Below are 21,777 nucleotides of genomic sequence, written 5' to 3' on the forward strand. Positions count from 1 at the left end.
GTACTACCGTGGTTGGCTACGGTACTACCGCTGCTGGTTGCAGTACTACTGCTTGTGCGGCACTGGCTAGGTGAAGGCATGTTGCACAGGGCAGTGAGCGGTAGAACCGCCGGAGCGGTACTACCGCGTGCCCCTACGGTACTACTGTAAGGCAGGCAACACTATGTGCAGAGAAAGCACGGACGTAAAAAATTACTTCTGTACCTACTTCCACTAAGGGAGGACCTGCGCAAAAATCCGGCACGGTACTACCGCACACCTGGAGCGGGACTACCGCGTAGGACGCGGATGTAAAAAATTACATCTGCATGTACATCCGCTCATGCTGCTATGCCTAGCCAGAGCCCACGATACTACCGCGCCCATCGCGTGGTACTACCGCGTAGGGCGCGGATGTAAAAAATTACATCCGCCCCTACTGCCGCTCGAGCAGCTACGCTTGGCCTGAGGCCATGGTACTACTGTTCCCACAGAGCGGTACTACCGTGAGCACCTGCAGTACTACCGCAGGGGACTGCGGTACTACCGCAAGGGCTGCGGTACTACCTCTCTGGAGAGCAGTACTACCGCATGCCCCAGATCAGCAACACTAGGAGTCCTTCATTTTGCAGAGAAGACAACAGAGGGATACAATAAAACGAGAACTACCATAACTTCTGCAAATGAGCTCCGAATTGAGAAAACTCAAGCTTGTTGGATACAAGCCAAGGAGTAGCATCAAAACAGAGGAGAGAAACCTCCAATAGAGAAGAACCAGCAGAACCTCCAACATCGAAAACATTATAGAAGATGCATGTGAACTCCGTTTCCGATGAACTCGAGCTTGTCATCAAGATGACCATAAGCTCCAAATCTCACAAAGAGAACCAAACAAGAACCAAGAAAGATGATGCAAGGATGTAGTGGTTTGAGCTCTCTACGAACAATATGATCAAGCTACTCATCGAGAGCACCCCTTGATAGTACGGCAATCGATCCTATAACCTGGTCTCCCAACTACCACCTTGAGACCGGTAAAATACAAAACCTATCAAGGGCAAACCTTTGCCTTGCACATGGTCCACTTGAGCTAGATGATGACGATCTTGACTCCCTCAAGTTGGACCACCTTTCTTGATTGCGTTGGCTCGATGAAGACTAGATGATTGCTCCCCCATAGTCCACTATGGGTGAGCCACTCTTTGGCTCATCTTCACAAGTCCATTGTCACCACAATGGACGGCAAGCTTCAAGCACTTGATCTCTTCATGATGCATCACTTGAACTTGCACACCACATCCTAAGCCCACAAAGAACTCTCACAAAGACCATGGGTTAGTACACAAAGCGTAATTTACAATGCTTACCATACCATGGGATCACTTGATCCCTCTCGGTACATCTTCTATGCTTTGTGTGTTGATTAACTTGATTCACTCTTTGACTTAGTCTTGATCAACCTCTCACAAGACCAATATTTTAGGTAATTCCTTGAAAAGCACCTTGGTCGACACAAACTCTCCTTGAAACCAACACATGTACTCCAAGAAAAGCCTATGGACAAAACCTTCAAATATAACTCAAGACAACCATTAGTCCATAGAGATTGTCATCAATTACCAAAACCAAACATGGGGGCACCGCATGTTCTTTCAGAGGGGCATGTAATTGTCATCCTCCGAGTCTCCATCCATTGCCTGTTCATCATGGCTAGCTTGCATGTTCTCCCGTCCGGCCTGCTCGAAGCTTGGCTCGGTGGGATTGCTTTCGTCTTTCGCATCATCAGGAGTGCTATTGTCTCTGGTGGCGCTATTGCTATTTTTGCTATGGCGGGGTTTAGAGCGGCGCCATTGACGTTGGCGCTTAGGTTGCTTCTCTAGAGGGTCACCCTCCGTTGCATCCTTTTGATCCTTGCCATTGTTTTCTTTGGGCGTATCCACCTTATATATGTCATATGATGAGGTTGCCATCCAGTGCCCTATAGGCGGTGGTTCATGTTCTTCTCCGGCATCATCATCCATAACGTTGATGTCCTCAGAGTCAAAATCAAGCATGTCGGTTAAGTCGTCGACAATGGCTATTAAGTGGGTGGTGGGTGGGCAACGAATTCCTTCGCCGTCCGCTTCCCACTCAAGCCGGACATAGTTCGGCCGAGAGTCCTCTGACAGGGAGAGAGACTTTAATGAATTTAGCATGTTGCCCAAGGGCGAGTGCTAAAAGATATCCGCAGAGCTAAACTCCATGATCGGCGCCTAGTTAGGTACGATGTGCATGGATGTACATGGTTCGGAGCCTATGGCCGGAGACGAGTCTGAGGGTCCGATGACACAGACCTCCTTGTAAGTGAGATTGGTGTTCCGCTATATCGCTGCTAAGTGTGCGGCCTCCGTGGCGTCGTACATCCACCCGTCCTCGGGTGGCACGATCTGCTCCGGAATTAAAGCCGGGGTAGCTGTAGGTGTGATCTCCTGATTGACATCCGATGGCAGATCTAAGTCATGCTCATCGCAGCTGTAGGGCGCACCTGTCAGGGGCTTGAATTCGTCGAAGATCAAGTCTCCGCGGATGTCGGCAGTGTAGTTCAGGCTTCCAAACCTGACCTGATGGCCAGGGGCGTAACTATCGATCTGCTCCAGATGGCCAAGCGAGTTGGCCCGCAGTGCGAAGCCGCCGAATACGAAGATCTGTCCGGGGAGGAAAACCTCACTCTAGATCGCATCATTGTAGACGATTGAAGGAGCCATCAAGCCTTATGGTGACGACACAGTGGAACTCTCAATGAAAGCACCAATGTCGGTGTCAAAACCGGCGGATCTAGGGTAGGGGGTCCCGAACTATGTGTATAAGGCTAATGGTAACAGGAGGCGGGGGACACGATGTTTACCCAGGTTCAGGCCCTCTCGATGGAGGTAATACCCTATTTCCTACTTGATTGATCTTGATGATATGAGTATTACAAGAGTTGATCTACTACGAGATCGTAGAGGCTAAACCCTAGGAGCTAGCCTATGATTATGATTGTTCTTGTCCTACGGACTAATCCCTCCGGTTTATATAGACACAGGAGGTGGCTAGGGTTACACAGAGTCGGTTACAAAGAAGGAAATCTACATATCTGAATCGCCAAGCATGCCTTCCATGCAAAGGGGAGTCCCACCCGGACACGGGACGATGTCTTCAATCTTGTATCTTCATAGTCCAACAATCCGCATAAGTATATAGTCTGTCTGTCCGAGGACCCCCTAATCCAGGACTCCCTCAGCCTGCTCCCGCCTCCCATGGCCGGCTGTGCCGTCGGGTAGGCCTCATGGTCCCATGATACTCGCATCCATGGCATGTCTATGCATATACTCACCCACACCTCTTGTTATTTTCTGGCGATGGCAGCCAAACCAGTCAACCCTTGTACTCCCCACCGCGTGGGCAGCCACTGTCGTGTCTTCCTCGGCTGCATGTCGTTCCCTTCGTAGGCCTCGCTATCGTCTATCGCCCTGGTGCTCTCGGCGCGGCGTGGTCAACATGGTCAACGAACGACATCCATCGGAAGTGGACTGTACGTGGAGAGGCTGACAGCTGGGTCCATGGCCGCACACAAGGAAATGCCTCCTTATTACACGCAAAATAATGATTCCTCCACCTGACATCTAGGACCCACCAGAACGACCTCTGTATTTCACGAAAAAAATGTTCCCCCCGCTGACAGGTCGGACCCACCACCTATATCTTCGCACACAAGGAAATGCCTCCTTATTCCGCACAAAAAATGAATACCCCCCAGCCAGCTGGGACCCACCATAGTGGGAGCCCGACTTGTGGGCCTACTAAGTTGATGGGGACGGAGGGCTTTGTCAACTTAATCAATATGAACGATTCTAGCTCAAGTGAATGTACAATATCCATCCAACGGCCGTAGTGCTTCTTCAACCTCTGGTCTTCTTGCTCCAGCCGCCCAAACTAGAGCCGGTCGTGCCGCGTGCTCCTGCCTCCCATGGCCAGCTGTGATGCCGCGGAGGCCTCACCCACACCCCCAGTTATTCTGCGGTGACAGCAGCATCACACCGTAGCCGAACCAGTGAACCCTCGTACTCCTCTCCGCGTGGGCTTCCACTGCTGCGTCTTCCCCGGCTCCATGTCGTCCCCTTCCTAGGCCTCGCCGTCGTCCATCGCCCTGGTGCTCTCAGCGCGGCGTGGTCAATGTGGTCAAGGAACGACTTCCATAGGAAGAGTACTTTATGTGGAGAGGCTGACAGCTGGGTCCACGGCAGCGCAAGGAAGTGCCTCCTTATTATGCACAAAATAATTATTCCTCCACCTGACAACAAGGACCCACTGGACGGGCCACCATATTTTGCGAAAAAAGTTTCCCCCCTAACTGTTGGTACCCACCAGCTACATCTTCGCAAGCAAGGAAGTGCGTCTGGGCAAAAAAAAAACAATTCGCCCCCTGACTGCTTGGACCCACCAGCTACATCTTTGCACGCAAGGAAGTGCTTGACAGTCGGGACCTACCTAGTCGAAGCATACGTAGCGTTGTCATTCTGGTCGCAAACGCGTACGTACATACTGCTCGATGTAGAGGCGCGCACGTGTCGAAGTAGAGGCGCGCACGTGTCGTAGTAGAGGCGTGCACGTAGCATGTACACATACGTACAGCGGCCAGGGTGCAAGAAAGAAAATATGGCCACGTACATACATACATGCAGGGTCTCGAACGCCTACTTGCGCATATGTACGGCCAGCGCTAATGTACATGGCTGGGTCGGAATGGAGAAACTGCATCATCGTCGTGTTCATGGGGAGCCAACCGGCTGGGTCGGAACGGAATGCGTCGTCGTGTTCATCGAGAGGGCTTTGGCGGAACAGTCGATGAAAATGGGGCCTGGCGTACCGTAGAACGGAGGAAACGGCCTTGTCTTCGACCGACCATGGTCGAAACGGGATCCTGTTCATCGGGATGGGTCTAGCATACCATAGAACGGAGGAAATAGACTTATGTTGGACCTCCTACGGTCAAAACGGGGTCCTGTTGATCGGGAGGAGTGTGGCGTACTGCAAAACAAAGGAAACAGACTTGTGTTGGAGCGCTATGGTCAAAATGGGGGTCCTGTTCATCGGGAGGGGTGTGGCGTACCGCAAAACGGGACTCCATGGGATACTGTTCATCTCCACCGTTGACCTCCTCCAGCCTCCATGGGCTACCGTTCATCATCCGTCGACCTCCTCCAGCCTCCACCTGTGACTGTTCATCCACGGGCTCTTGTCCATCCTGCCTCCACCATGTGCTCCTCCACCGGCTACTGTTCAACCAGCCCTCTCCACGGGGTCCTGTTCAACCACCCCTCCACGGGCTACTGTTCATCCAGCCTTCCAACGACTACTGTTCAACAAGCCCAGCACGGGGTTGTCCTGTTCATCCAGCCCTCCACAGGGTCCTGTTCATCCATGTCCAACCGGCTCGATCAATCGGGGTCCTGTTCATCCAGAGGCAACACCACGGGGTCCTGTTCATCCAATCCCCACCAAGAACTTTTCATCCACCCCCCCCCCCCCGAACAATGCTCATTGTTCATCCAGAGGCAGCATCGTTTGGCTTTAGTTAGCAGCAGTAGTGAATGAATCCCTCGATCGGGTTCAGTTAACAGCCATCGATCAATCGCTCGGGTTCAGTAACGCGTAGCCTGCAGTGCAATCACTCGAGTTCAGTAGGCGAACGCCTCGCTCGGGTTCAGTTAGAGCCCAACACCTTGGAACCACGCGCGTGCCTGTACGAGAGAAACACGCAAAACTACATGCATCGCTCGGCCCCGACCACCCAACGTAACCGAGAACACCCCGATATTTTCCTCGCCCTCGCTTCTACCACGGTTTTTTCCATCATGGACGGCCCAAAGAATGTCATGCAGTTGCGTCTGCGGCGCGCCCAGGACGAAAAGCCCATTTTCTGTCATGATTTTTTGTCATAGAAGTAGGAGCCCACCACATCTATGATGATACCGTGTTTTTTTCACAATTATCGTCATAGAAGTGTCCTAAGTATGACAGGAAAAAATTTCTTTCGGCCCAAAATATCACAGATGTGTGTTTTTTCTGTAGTGATGTAGACAAGATAAACTCATGTATGAATAAACCCCATCTTGTTACCCTTAATAGCAATGATACATGCGTGTCATGTCTCCTTTTGTCACTGAGATTGAGCACCGCAAGATAAAACCCATCACAAAACACCTCTTCCCATGGCAAGAAAAATCAATCTAGTTAGCCAAACCAAACCAATAATTCAGAGAAGAAATATGAGGCTATAACAATGATGCATAAAAGAGTTCAGAGAGAACTCAAATAATATTCATGGATAAATCTGATCATAAACACACAATTCATCGGATCCCAACAAACACACCGTAAAAAGTCATTACATCAAATAGATCTCCAAGAACGTCAAGGAGAACATTGTATTGAAGATCAAAAAAGACAGAAGAAACCATCTAGCTACTAACTACGGACCTGTAAGTCTTTGGTAAACTACTCACGCATCATCGGAGGGGCAACAAGGATGATGAAGAACCCCTCTGTGATTGTTGCCGCCTCCGACAGAGTGCCGGAAAAGGCCTCTAGATTGGATCTCATGTTCTAGAACTTGCGGTGGAGGAAAAAGTATTTCGTCAACTACCCTAGGGGCTTTGGGATTTTAGAGTATTTATAGAGGTGGAGGTAGGTGAAGATGGTGCCCGTGGGCCCCACTACCTACAACGACGCGCTAGAGGCCCCTGGCACCCTGGTGCCTAGTGGGCCCCACGAACCTCTTCTCGTGGCCTCCAGAAGCTTCGAGGGTCTCTTCCTGCCAGAAAAAAAATCTCCAACAAGTTTTGTGGCATTTGGACTTGGTTCAGTATTGATATTCTGCAAAGAAAAAAACAAGCAAAAAACAACAACTGGCACTGGGCACTAAGTTAATATGTTAGTCCCAAAAAATGATATAAAGTTGCTAGTGAATGTATATGAAACATCCAAGATTTATAATATAATAGCATGGAACAATCAAAAATTATAGATACTTGGAGATGTATCACGCGCCCCTTGAGCTTGTGGGCCCCTCGTAGCACGTATTGACCTAATTTTGCCTCTATAAATTCACGAATATTTCCAAACCAATAGAGAGCCACCTGAAACACTTTTTCCGCCACCGCAAGCTTCTATTCTTCTGCGATCCCATCTGGAGGCCTTTCCGGTACTCCGTCGGAGGGGGAATAGATCATGGAGGGATTCTACATCATCCTTGCTGCCTTTCGATGATGCCTGAATAGTTTACCGCGGACCTTTGGGTCCATAGCTAGTATCTAGATGACTTCTTATCTCTCTTTGATCTTCAATACCATGTTCTCCTCGAAGTTCTTGGAGTTCTGCCCGATGTAATCTTCTTTTGCGATGTGTTTGTTGGGATCCGATGAATTGTGGGTTTATGATCTTAATATTCACGAGAAATCAGAGAAGTAATTGAGTCTTTTCTGAACTTTATTATGCATGATTCTTATAGCTTTGTATTTCTCTAAGATATTTCTGTTTGGTTTGTCCAACTAAATTGATTTATCTTCAGTTGGAGAGGTGCTTTGTGATGGGTTCAATATTCCGGTGCTCTATCCTAGTGACAAAGTACGGGTCAGGACACATATTTGTACTGTTGTCATTGAGAGTAAAACAATGGGGTTTATTCATGTTAGTTGAGTTTACTATGTATACATCATGTCATCCTGCTTAAGGTGTTAATCTGTTTTTATTAACTTAATACCCTAGATGCATGTTGGATAGCGGTCGACGGCTGGAGTAATAGTAGTAGATGTAGGAAGGAGTCAGCCTACTTGTCTCAGACGTGATGCCTATATACATGATCACTGCCTTGAATAGCGGCATTACTATGCGCTTTTCTATCAATTGCCCAACAGTAATTTGTTCACCCATCACATGCTCTCTCTCTCTATATATGTATGTGTTCGAGAGAGAAGCCTCTAGTGAAAACTATGGGCCCTGGTGTCGGTGTCAAAACCAGTGGATCTCGGGTAGGGGGTCCCGAACTATGCGTCTAAGGCTAATGGTAACAGGAGACTGGGGACACGATGTTTACCCATGTTCGGGCCCTCTTGATGGAGGTAATACCCTACTTCCTGCTTGATTGATCTAGATGATATGAGTATTACAAGAGTTGATCTACCACGAGATCAGAGAGGCTAAACCCTAGAAGCTAGCCTATGGTATGATTGTTGTTGTGTCCTACGGACTAAACCCTCCGGTTTATATAGACATCGGAGGGGGCTAGGGTTACACAGAGTCGGTTATAGAGAAGGAGATCTACATCTGAATCGCCAAGCTTGCCTTCCACTCCAAGGAGAGTCCCATCCGGACACAGGACGAAGTCTTCAATCTTGTATATTCATAGTCCAACAGTCCGGCCAAAGCATATAGTCCGGCTGTTCGGACACCCCCTTATCTAGGACTCCCTCAGTAGCCCCTGAACCAGGCTTCAATGACGATGAGTCCAACGCGTAGATTGTCTTCGGCATTGCGAGGCGGGTTCCATCTCCGAATACTCCAAGATAAATTCCGAACACAAGGACCGTGTCCGGCTCTTCACATACCTCTGTAGAGAGAACAATAATCCACGAATCTAATCTGCTGACAGTCCTTCGTAGCGTGACGGCCTACCGTGGCCCGGTCATTATTTGAACCGCTTTTCACATCCAGCTCCCGCACACATCGCGAGGCGGCTTCTTTGGCACGTCTTGTCAAAGCAAAGATCGTGTCCCCTTATCGCAGGATCTCCATCAATACATGTATGGGTAAGCCAACCAGCACCAATAATCCTGGATAAGGGGGAATCCGGACAGCCGGACTATATACACCGTTCGGACTATAGAAGCGTCAAGATACAAGACTCAAGACTTCGGCTCGTGTCCAGATGGGACTCTCCTTTGTGTGGAGGACAAGCTTAGCAATCTGGATATTATGTTTCCTTCCTTGTAACCGACTCCATGTAAACCCTAGCTCTCCGGTGTCTATATAAACCGGAGAGGATGGTCCTTAGAAGGCCGAACACAATTACAATCATACCATCATAGGCTAGCTCTTAGGGTTTAGCCTCTATGATCTCGTGGTAGATCTACTCTTGTATTCCACATATCTTCAATATTAATCAAGCAGGAAGTAGGGTTTTACCTCCATCGAGAGGGCCCGAACCTGGGTAAACATTGTGTCCCTTGCTTCTTGTTACCATCAGCCTAAGACGCACAGATCGGGACCCCCTACCCGAGATCCGCCGGTTTTGACACCGACATTGGTGCTTTCATTGAGAGTTCCTCTATGTCATCGCTTCGAGGCTCGATGGCGTCTTCAATCGTCAACAACACGGTCCGGGGTGAGACTTTTCTCCCCGGACAGATCTTTTTGTTCGGCGGTTTCGCACTACGGGCCAATTCACTTGGCCAGTTGGAGCAAATTGACAGCTTCGCCCCTGGCCACCAGATCAGGTTCGGAAACTTGAACTACACGGTAGATATCCGCGGAGACTTGATCTTCGACGGATTCGAGCCTGCGCCAGGAGTGCCGGACATCCACGACAAGCACGGCCTAGACCTGCTGTCGGACAGTGCCCGGGACATCATCCCTGAAGCAGCCTTGGATCTAAATCCAGGGCAGGTCGCATTGCCTATGGACGGAGGGCTAGACCCCGCTCTGCAAGCCGCACACCTACCGATGGTGTAGCCGAACACGGGTCCCACCATTGTGGAGGCCTGTAATCCCGGACCCCCAGACTCATATCCGGTTGTTGGTCCTGGTCCGCTCACTCTCGAGCTAGCCAAGTCAGGCTGGGCTCTGGTAATGGAGTTTACCGCTGCGGACATCTTTCAACACTCACCCTTTGGCGACATGCTGAACTCATTGAAGTCTCTCTCTTTGTCAGGATACTCTGGGCCAAACTATGTCCGGCTGGAGTGGGAAGCAGGCGACGAAGGAATTCGCTGACCACCCACCACCCACTTTGTCGCCACGATCGATGATTTAACCGACGTGCTCGACTTCGACTTCAAAGACATCGACGGTATGGACGACGATGCAGGAGACATACAGGAGCCACCGCTTATAGGGCGGTGGACAGCCACCCCTTCTAATGATATATACATGGTGGACACTCCGAAAGAAACCAACGGCGATGAGGCAATGGAGGACAACCCCCCCCCCCCGAAGGAAAAGCAAAATATGGGCGTCTCTGACGCCACTCCAAGCCCCGACACATTAATACCGGTCCCGGAGATGATCCGGATAGTACTGAAGAGGAATTCAGTCCTGATCAGCCGACCATCAAGCAGGCCGTACAGGCCACGGTGGGATACTCGGAGAGGAACAACTATACACCCCCCTCCAAAGACGAGGTAAGCCTCGACAATGACGAATTCGGCGTGCATGTAGACCCAGTGGAACAAGTTCGCTTTCGGCGACGACTAATAACCACTGCAAAGAGTCTGCAAAAGAAGCAAGAGCAGCTTAAGGCCAAACAGGATTTGCTAATAGCACGGTGGACCAAGATACTGGCCACCAAGAAGTACGGACTTGACCGCCCTAATAAAGGGCACACTCGGCACAACTGGCTACCTCAACCAAAGCAAGAAAACCAAAGGCACACAACTCGACGTCCGCACACCACTACGGTCCACACCAGCAAGAAGGATACACAAAGAAGCAACCTCAAGCCCCGGCGCAACGGTCATAAACGACAAATCAGGGAAGCTGGTATCAAGTTCAGCAAATCCCAGTCCGGTCAACGGACAAGGAACAGCTCAAGCCTATTCGGCCCCAGCCACGAACTTGATCGGTCGTGCGAAATTCACGGTACTCCCAAAAGAACGGCAAAACATACTAATAGAGAATGCCAGATCTCCAAAGTAAAGCAATCGGGCGTGTGCCGGAAACATTGAGGGGAGGCGCTTAGACAACCCCCCCCCCAGCACAACAGTACGGCCGATCACCCCCTACCATACAAACCACAACAATTCAATTGCATACCCCCAGACCTAACAGTCCAAGGGCTCCTCAAACAATAAAAGCCCAAGCGGGCATACAAATAAACACCTTCTACAAGGTGCCAGGCACAATGGCCAGGATCATGGGCCCGCTGCCCTCACGGTTGTTTTCAACAACCAAACAAAGGCCGCGCCATTGGCGCATTCCCCCCATACGGTATCACACCGTATGCTAACAAGATGAATCACGTTGGCTCGATTCCACGTGGTAAATCATCAGGCCAGCACCGGTAATACACTCACGCCCGCGTGCAGAGCCAAACCCCACCCTCAAAAGCGGGGATCATACAGCTGCAAGAGTAGCAAGTCGCGCATGCCTGTCAATATTTTGATATGACAAACAACTATCTAGACACCAACTGAGGAGTCCGGGCTGCTCCTTGAATAACGGCTGGGGTCACCAGGGTCCGATCAGGAACCTTTGGACCAACCACAGGAGGACGTTCAGCGCCCTCCGCTCACTTACCTTAACAAACTAACTCTTATGCAGAACATGTTTGGCGGCGTGAAGTCGGCCCGGACACACAAGGACAGGACCATGCAGGTAGACGGCAGTTCGGATTCACTTTCGATCCATTCACAGTCCCCTCCAGTTCGGCTACCACAGGTTCCGCCAGAAAACCATCTCTTTTTCATAATCATAAATCGCATTCATATGCATGGAAATATCATATTATTGCAATGCGTAGACTTAACTAAACATGCACCGGTCGTCGTTTATCATCGACGCCTCTCTGCCACAAAAGTGGCAGCCACGATTCGCATTACGCCCAGTTATGCCAGGGGCTCCACATTACGGCAATAAAGTCCGACCACTTTCTCGGTCGTTCGGCACCCCGAACTTATAGCACTATATGCATCAGCTCCGAATCATGTCTTGGGTCATTGGTTGGGTTTGCTCGGCTACCATGTTTTGGTACCTTATGTTCCGTTCCGTCGGCTAAGGTAGCACTGGGAGAACTACTGCGATTGTGTCCCGGATCTGCCGGACGAGCACCTCAGTAGAGAAAGCCTAAAACTGACTGTCATGATGCGACGAGAGCTAGTCAGTTGTTTGAGAGGTTGCAAAATCCTTAAAGATTCATTCCGCATAACGCCACTATAAAATGCAGATTGCGACGGATCGATCTACCGATCAGGCGCCAATAGCGCCCCTAGTCCGGCCTTCCGAGACTAGGGGTTGCGCCGACCATACTCGTATTCCTATGGCTAAGTGAGAGTAGTAAAGCCGTATAGTCCGATTGCCTGGTTCGTGGTGAGAAACGCCTCCTTATAAGGACCCAACAATGGGATAAAGAGTGTTCCTAAATACCCCGAACACCCCCGTACTTCTCTCGTGGAGGCTGAAGCCGACGACTGGCCAACTCTCAGAATTTATACAATAAACAGCCGCAAAGGAAGAACACATGTTCAAACCAAATAGGCAACATATAAATAAAAATGCCATTATACCATATTACAAACGATGGCAACAATGCCCTCAGGGAAATATAATGTCTTTGGTGCACTTGTCCGCCGCCAGGCGGGCACCCTTCATTACACCTTCATAATACAGTTCGGGCTTGCGATGTTCCTTACCCTCTGGTGGCCCCTCAGTTATCAGCTTTTCTGCGTCAAGCTTCCCCCAATGCACTTTTGCATGGGCAAGCGCCATTCGCGCACCTTCTATACAGACTGATCGCTTGATAATATCAAGCCGAGGATAGGCGCCCACAATCCGCTTGATGAGTCCAAAGAAACTGCTAGGAATTGGCTCTATAGGCCACAGCCGGACGACCAAGTCCTTCATGGCTAGTTCGGCCGCCTGGTGAAGTTCGACCAGCTGCTTCAGCTGATCGATAAAAGCCACCGGATAGTTCGGCGCTAGATACTGCGACCAGAAGTTCCTCCCCGCAGACTCCCTCTCCTCGAACCGGTAAAATTGGGCCGCATCTGATATGCTACGAGGCAGATCCGCAAACGCCCCTGCAAAATCAAGAATTCAGCTTGCCGCTTAGAGTTCTCCATATTATAACATAATAACGGCCATAGATACAATAGGCCTTACCAGCCGCAACTTTCCGGGCCTCCTGAATGTCCCGTACAACACCTCGGGCTTCTTCCCGAGCATCTTCCGTGGCTTGGAGAGCTTGGGCAAGTTCGGATTCTTTCCCTACTAAACTCTGCTCCAAGCTCTCGCTTTTCGTCACAGCATCATGAAACTCCCGCTCAGCTATAACGACCCTGGCCTCGTGCTTTTCACGCAGAGCCTGTTCGGCGGCAGCCTTCACTTCGGCATCACCCGCCGCTGTCTTCAGCGCCTCATATTCGACACTCGCTCCTAGAGCGCATAACATAAATACTCTTCAAATCGGCACACTTATTGATTTGTGCCCAACGCAAGACAATGTACGAACATACCTTGCCTCTCCTCCAATTGCTTCTTCACACGGCCAAGTTCTTCTTCCGCCCGTCTCAGGCTCTCTTTCAGCCCGGACACTTCCGCATCATGAGTGGTCGTCCTCTCCACAGACGCCTGTTTTCAAAAAACATGGGTATACAGCATTAAAAAGTTCCCATTAAAACTCAGGGTATGATCCCCTGCCCGATTTTCTTTTTCTGGACAGTGTATCAGGGGCTACTCCTCATATCATACCAATTCATTAAAGGTTCCTTAGAAACCATACCTCAAAGGCCTTTATAAGGCCAAGACAGGACTCATTCAGCCCGCTTTCGGCTGCCTGAATCTTTCCAACCACCGTACCCGTAAGGGTCTGATGTTCATCGATGACAGACGCGTTCTTTAACGTTGTCAATAGGTCAACCGGCAGCTCTGCATAGACAGAGGTTGTCGGCGGAGTGGTCAAACATCCCCTCAGGGAAGGTGGCTTTTCGCCCGATCCTGGAGCCTTAGAGGCCTCCAGAACCTTATCCGGCTCTGAGCCTCTTTGAGACGACACCTCAGTGTCATGCCCAAACTTCGGATAAGGAGTCCCCGGAGGCCTCTCGCTCGCCACAGCATTCAAGCTCAACGAATCCTCCGGCGAGGACTGTCCGACAAGAGACCCCACCGCGGACAGTCCTCGCCGGGCTGTATCAAATGTGGCGACAGTTAAAACTACTATGCCCAGACGACCCTGGATACATAGGCGTATTCGGATTTCGGTTACTTACAATTTTCCCAAGAGCTGGGCCTCGGAATCCCACTCCGGGCTGTCATCGGCAGCCGGGGTGGATGCCTCTAGAGAGGAACCTCGCCCTCTCTTAGGCGATTCGGCCTCCAGGGATGGGGAAGTCGCACGCTTCCTCCCGCCAACAGAGCGAGGCTCGACCTCCTCTGCCCCCTCCTCTTCGTCTTTGGAAGAAGGAGCGTTGCTAGAGCCCTCAGACCGGGTGTCCGGAGCCTCGCGACGACGGAGACCACTCCGGGTCTTCTTGACCTGCTTGGGGGCCTCCTTCTTGGGCGCCTTGTAAGGTGCTGGGACCAGCATCTTCGTCAGAAGAGGTCCGGTCGGTTCCTCCGGCAGTGGGGCCAGACATTGTATCCGCTCCACTCTTTTTATCCATCCCTAAAGCCACAATGAAGCACGATTAAAACGCCCCCCCCCCCTCATGATACGCTAGCTGAAGCCTGGACGGACGGGGCGTGGCTATAACTTATCGGGCGTGCAGAATGGGATAATTGATACCCCCGGTCCTCAGAAGAGTCCGGCCATGATTTGCTGGACTTAAAGAGCACCTTCCAGATATCCTCGTGGGAGGAATCATGGAGCTCCCGGAGGGTCTGGTGCTCGGATGGGTCGAATTCCCATAAAGTATAGGCTTGACGGTGGCAAGGGAGAACCAGGCGAACTAGCATCTCCTGGACCACATCAACAAGCTTGACGTCCTTGTCGACCATGTTCCGAACACGCGTCAGGAGCAGTGACAGCTCATCGAACGAGCACCAGTTTGGGCCCTTCTTGGGCCAGGACATAAGCCGCAGCGTTTCTCTAGATCTGAACTCAGGAGTTGCTGCCCATTCTTCGCTGCGTGGTTCGGTGATATAAAACCACTGCTGCCGCCATTCCTTGACGGAGTTGTTAAAAGTGCCCTTCAGCCAAGCGACCTTGGGCATCTTGCTCACCATGGCGCTGCCGCACTCAGCGTGTTCGCCACTCACCACCTTGGGCTTCACATTGAAAATCTTCAACCACATGCCAAAGTGAGGAGAAATCTGGAGGAAGGCCTCGCATGCGACGATGAACGTCGAGATATTGAGAAAATAGTTGGGGGAAAGATCATGAAAATCAACCCCATAGTAATACATGACTCCATGTACAAATGGGTGGAGGGGAAACCCGAGCCCGCAGACAAAATGGGGAAGGAACACGACTCTCTCGTGGGGCTCCAGAGTAGGGACAGCTTGTCCTGTCGGTAGCAGACGGTGGCCAATCTCCTTGGCCAGATACACGGCTTTCTGGAGCTTCTTGATATCCTTCTCCCGGACGGTAGAGGCCATCCATTTGCCTCCTGCTCTGGATCCGGACATCTTTGGAAACCCTCTCTTCGATGGAAAAGAGAGGCGCTCGGGCGTTAGGGCTCGAGCAGAGGGAAGTGAGTTAGCGGAAGGAGAATGCATGGGTAAAAGAGGAAGATGCCCTATCTCTTTATAAGAGAAGGCAAGAGCTTTTTTGCGCCTCCCCACTTTCCTGGTGGATCCTGCTCGCCTCTCGCTTGCTGCGATTAACGGTACGGTTGGGTTACCCATACCCGCATTGATAAGAAACCCGTGATAAGGGGACACGATCTTCGCTTCGACAAGACGTGCTTAGGAAACCGCCTCACAATACGCTATGGCTGGTTGTGGAAAAAGCGGTTCGAGCAATGACTGGGCCCTAATGGCATGTCACGTCGTCTAAAAATTGTCAGCTGGAGTATCATTCTCTCTACAGTGGTATGTGAAGGTCATTTTGCAGATCCGGACACGACCTACGTGTTTGATAATCGCCTTGGAGTATTCGGAGGAGGAACCCGCCTTGCAGTGCTGAAGACAAGACTGCGTGCCGGACTCGTCGTCATTGAAGCCTGGTTCAGGGGCTACTGAGGGAGTCCTGGATAAGGGGGTATCCGGATAGCCGGACTATATACACCGTCCGGACTATAGAAGCGTCAAGATACAAGACTCAAGACTTCGGCTCGTGTCCGGATGGGACTCTCCTTTGCGTGGAGGACAAGCTTAGCAATCCGGATATTATGTTTCCTTCCTTGTAACCGACTCCATGTAAACCCTAGCTCTACGGTGTCTATATAAACCAGAGAGGATGGTCCTTAGAAGGCCGATCACAATTACAATCATACCATCATAGGCTAGCTCTTAGGGTTTAGCCTCTACGATCTCGTGGTAGATCTACTCTTGTATTCCACATATCTTCAATATTAATCAAGCAGGAAATAGGGTTTTACCTCCATCGAGAGGGCCTGAACCTGGGTAAACATTGTGTCCCTTGCTTCTTGTTACCATCAGCCTAAGACGAACAGATCGGGACCCCCTACCCGAAATCCGCCGGTTTTGACACCGACACACATTGCGAGGTGGCTTCTTTGGCACGTCTTGTCAAAGCAAAGATCGTGTCCCCTTATCGTAGGATCTCCATCAATACGTGTATGGGTAACCCAACCAGCACCATCAATCGAGGCGCTTGGAAAATAAATTATTTCGAGAGGCAAGTGGGGATGTCACGTCCAATATGCGATACTATCCTAAAGATACTCGAAGGTCCCACCAAGGATAGAACCGCATATTGAAACGCTTTTACAAGGTGGATATCATTACATCAACATTACATAAATGTTGGGGATACATACAAGAGGCAAACAATGACACATGAATACAACAGGTCGATACATAAGAGCAACATCCGACTATGGATGAACACAAACAGAAACTCGAACGACATCCACCCTGCTAGCCCAGGCTGCCGACCTGGAACCTATCCCCTGATCGGAGGAGAAGCAGAAGAAGAACTCCAAAACAAGCAAGCATCACTCTCGCATCATGAAGATCGCAATACCTGTACCTGCAACTGTTGTTGTAGTAATCTGTGAGCCACGAGGACTCAGCAATCCCATTACCATGGGTATCAAGACTAGCAAAGCTTAATGGGTAAGGAAGGGGTAAAGTGGTGAGGTTGCAGCAGCGTCTAAGCATATATGGTGGCTAACATACGCAAATAAGAGCGAGAAGAGAGCAAACGGAACGGTCGTGAAGCTAGCAATGATCAAGAAGTGATCCTGAACACCTACTTACGTCAAACATAACCCAAAACCGTGTTCACTTCCCGGACTCCGCCGAAAAGAGACCATCACGGCTACACACACGGTTGATGCATTTTAATTCGGATCTATTGTCAAGTTATCTACAACCGGACATTAACAAATTCCCATCTGCCACATAACCGCGGGCACGGCTTTTGAAAGTTTATACCCTGCAGGGTGTCCCAACTTAGCCCATGATAAGCTCTCGCGATCAATGAAGGATATTCCTTCTCCCGGGAAGACCCGATCAGTCTCGGAATCCCGGTTACAAGACATTCCAACAATGGTAAAACAAGACCAGCAAGACCGCCCGATGCGCCGACATCCCGATAGGAGCTGCACATATCTCGTTCTCAGGGCAACACCGGATGAGCAATTCGTACAACTAAAACCAGACCTCAAGTTTCCCTGAGGGGGCGCTGCAAAGGGCTCTGGTTCTGACTAGCACTTAGAGAAGCACTGGCCCGGGGGATCTAAAATAAAGATGACCCTTGGGTTAATTGCTCCCAAGGGAAAAGTAGGTGGTGGTGAGGCAAATGGTAAAACCAAGGTTGGGCCTTGCTGGAGGAGTTTTATTCAAAGCGAACTGCCAAGGGAGTCCCATAAATCACCCAACCGCGTTAGGGACGCAAAATCCGGGAACATAATACCGATATGACGGAAACTAGGGCGGCAAGAGTGGAACAAAACACCAGGCATAAGACCGAGTCTTCCACCCTTTACCAAGTATATAGATGCATTAATTAAATAAGAGATACTGTGATATCCCAACATAAACATAATCCAACATGGAGCAATCTTGATCTTCACCTGCAACTAGCAACGCTATAAGAGGAGCTGAGCAAAAGCGGTAACATAGCCAATCAACGGTTTGCTAGGAAGGGCGAAAACATTAGAGGCTGACATGGAAATTTGGGAGGCTTGAAGAACAAAAGATAGGTAGCACACCAAAGCGATAGAACGAAGCAACTAGCATAGCAATGATAGTAATGAGATCCAAGGTGAAGGTCATCTTGCCTGAAATCCCGCTAGGAAGAAGAACGAGTCCATGAAGAAGATGAAGCCACAAAGACGAACCAAGCGTAGACGAACGAATCCTCACGAATGCAACGAAACGGGAACTATCGAGAAGAAGCACACAAATGGTAAACACACCACACATATACATGACATGATGCTCAACCAAGTATGATGCAAGACAAGACTACATGAAGCTATTCATGGCAAGAGATGATGCATACAAGAACAACACATCAACGCAAGTTTAAATGAGGCCGGAAACAACATATAACAATTCCGGTAAGTCCTCACATGTCATTTAGCAATTTAAAGCAAATAACATTTTAACATTTTAAATGTTGTTATCATGATGCGGATGACATATACACGTTTTATGCATTTTTTATGAAAAAGTCGACATGAAGATGATAAGGAGCATTTGGTCACCATGGCGGAACGAAATGGGTGCCACGGCAACGAATCCGAAAATGATGTCACAACAACATATCGGTTCCGGTAGCTCACTAAGATACCGGTGCAAAAGAAGTGGGCGTGAGCGTGTCATGCAAGGATGGTGGGGTGCTCCTGGATTCCGGGTTCCCACGGGACGGCGGCATGGCAAACGAGGAACGTGCAAAGACCTCTCTCGGACACGGTGCAAACACGAGCATCTCATACAACACACATGCACTCGTTCGCGGGCGTTGTCTCGGGTTTATACCTTCGAAGCGTGCCTTTCGGAGCGGGTCGAGTACGATGAAGGAAGTAGTGGTACATGAGCCATAGTGGAAGTAGTTGTTCTCGCGACGGTAGTGGAAGAGGTGGTTCATGGACGTCATGGAAGTAGTCGTTTGCTTCGGAGAGGAAATTGACGGATTTGAATACCTTCGGGGTTGTCGTGGTACTTGTGATCTCGGCGACGGTAGTTGTACACGCACGTAGATGAACATGACGAGTTATCGTCATCCTGGTACTTGGCGAATCCCACAGCGGCGGTAGAGGTACACTTGGCGGTCTTGGGTCTACCTGATTCGGATGCATTCGGGGACGTCTCAGTCATTCAACATAGAGGCCGTGTAGGCGAACTTGTTGGTCTTGATGACCCGAAACGAAGCAACACAAGGGCCTCGGGTGGGCAGCAGCAAGGAGGCGATGGTGGTGGTCAGCGGCAGCACAGGTCCGGGGTGACAACGACGACGAACAACGGCACCCGAAGAGGTGACGGCAGGGATGGCTTGGAGCCCTGGACAAGGCCGGAGGTCGGGGAGGGGGCAGTCGATGGCAGCCGAACCAGGAGTCGACGCGGCGGAGCTCCTATTCGGCGATAGGCGAAGCAGCAAGGAGGAGGCACTCGGGGACAGCTCGGGTGCGGGACGAGGAAGGGAGACGCGAGGATGCAGCGGGTCGACGGGGCGGCGTGGTGCAGAGGTGAAGCAGGGTCGAGGCAGGGGTGATGCGAAGGAGCTCGGCGTCCATGGTGGCATCCATGGCGGGGCGGCGCTGGGTCGAGGCGCAGGGCGGAGATGATGAGCTAGGCGGGCCGGAGCAGATCAAGCGTGGGCGCGTCGGGGTTACCAACGTCCGGCAGGGCCGCGGCGGCGGTCTTCGGCGTGGGAGCCAAACGGAGGCGGGGCGACGATGGCACTAGGGGGACGGGGCGAGGGAGCGAGGGGGATCGAGGGCTGCGCGTGGGTGGCGGCGGAGGGGATCGAGGAGAGGAAGATGGCAGCGTGAGGGAGGAGATCAGGAGAGATGGGGATCGGGCGCTGGGTGAGGGCTAGGGTTAAGAGGAGGGTTTAGGTGGGCTAACCTGCTGGGAGGCCCAAGTGGCCAGCTGGGCTTCTCTCTACTTGATTTACATAAAAAATAGAAAGAAAGAATAGAGAGAAAAGAGAAGGTTAGAGAAAGAATTGGCACGGGGTTAATTTTCTCAGACTCAGAAAAATGAGTTTAATCCAAGAAAATAGGAGTGGGCATAGATGCAAGGTTTAGATTCAAAAAAACATTTGAATTTAATTCAAATGGGTGAATAGGAAGTGGAGGTTTGGAAGGCCCAAAAATGTTGAGAATTTTGGTGGGGCTTCGATAGATAAAGAAAGTGTTATAGACAAGGTTAGAGAGTCAAAACATGAAGAAGAAAAGGCCAAGGGATTTAACATGCACGTGTGTTGTGGTAAATTCCAAACTAATGGAATATTTATAATAGCTCCATAAATATTAGGAGGATATGTTATAAAGAGAAATCACCATGTGAATTCCCTCGATTTAAATAGATCAAAAGATCTATGTAATTTATTTAGTTGAGGTTTTAAAAATTAAATGACATGATGGCATGATGACATGATGCAATGCAAAAATAAATAGAGCAAGCACAAATAAAAACACACGAAGGTCAAAAAAATATGGAAGTCTTCTGGATCGCTGGTCTTGGGGCGTCACATGGGAGGCGCACATTCTGCACCGCCTTTATAAAGGGACAAGGATCTCCCGTTTTCACCCACGCCTTCTTCCTCCTTCGCTCATCCGTTCTCGCACTTCTCGAGCTCCAACGCCCAAGCTATCACCTCCTCTGTAGGATCGCAGCATGTCCGGAGCGGGAGGTAAGTGGATGGCATCCTCTATCATAGAGGAGGACATTACCAAGCTTCGGGAGGCCGGATACCTGGACGAGAGCATCACGCACAGGCTTCCGGCAGAGGGACAGATTACCCCCACCCCAAAGTCTCGGGAGAGAGTAGTATTTCTCCCTCATTTCGTCCGTGGACTAGGATTTCCATTCCACCCATTTGTCCGCGGGATCATGTATTACTACGGGCTAGATTTTCATGACCTAGCCCCGAATTTCGTCCTCAACATCTCGGCATTCATCGTCGTGTGTGAGGCCTTCCTCCGCATCAAGCCTCACTTTGGCCTATGGCTGAAAATCTTCTGCGTGAAGCCGAAGATCGTGAGCGGCCAACAGGCGGAGTGCGGAGGCACCATGGTGGGCAAGATGCCCAATGTCACATGGCTTGATGGCTCCTTCGTGGAGACCATAAAAGGGTGGCAATCAGGATGGTTCTACATCACCGAGCCGCGCGACGCCAACTAGGTGGCGGCCCCCAAATTCAGATCCGGAATCCCCATGCGGCTCACTTCTTGGGCCTGGCCTAGGGCGAACCCACGGAGCTGACTGGACTCGAGACCTGCATCAGAAGTATGAGGGACAAGAAGATCAAGCTCGTCAATGTGGTCTAGGTCATGCTCATTCGCCAGATTCTCCCGTGTCAAAGACGGGCATTCGATATGTGGGAGTTCGACCCGGCCGAACACCAGATGCTGCTGGAGCTCTTCGACACGACGCACAAAGAAATCTGGAAGGTGATGTTCAAGACCGACGAAGTTCCTCCTCCCCTTTCTGAGGACCGTGGGCTCAGCGCAATGCGCCTTGCCAATCCGGTAAGTCCTCTGATTATTA

The sequence above is a fragment of the Triticum aestivum genome, chromosome 7B, assembly GCF_018294505.1.
Source record: "Triticum aestivum cultivar Chinese Spring chromosome 7B, IWGSC CS RefSeq v2.1, whole genome shotgun sequence".
NCBI lineage: Eukaryota > Viridiplantae > Streptophyta > Magnoliopsida > Poales > Poaceae > Triticum > Triticum aestivum.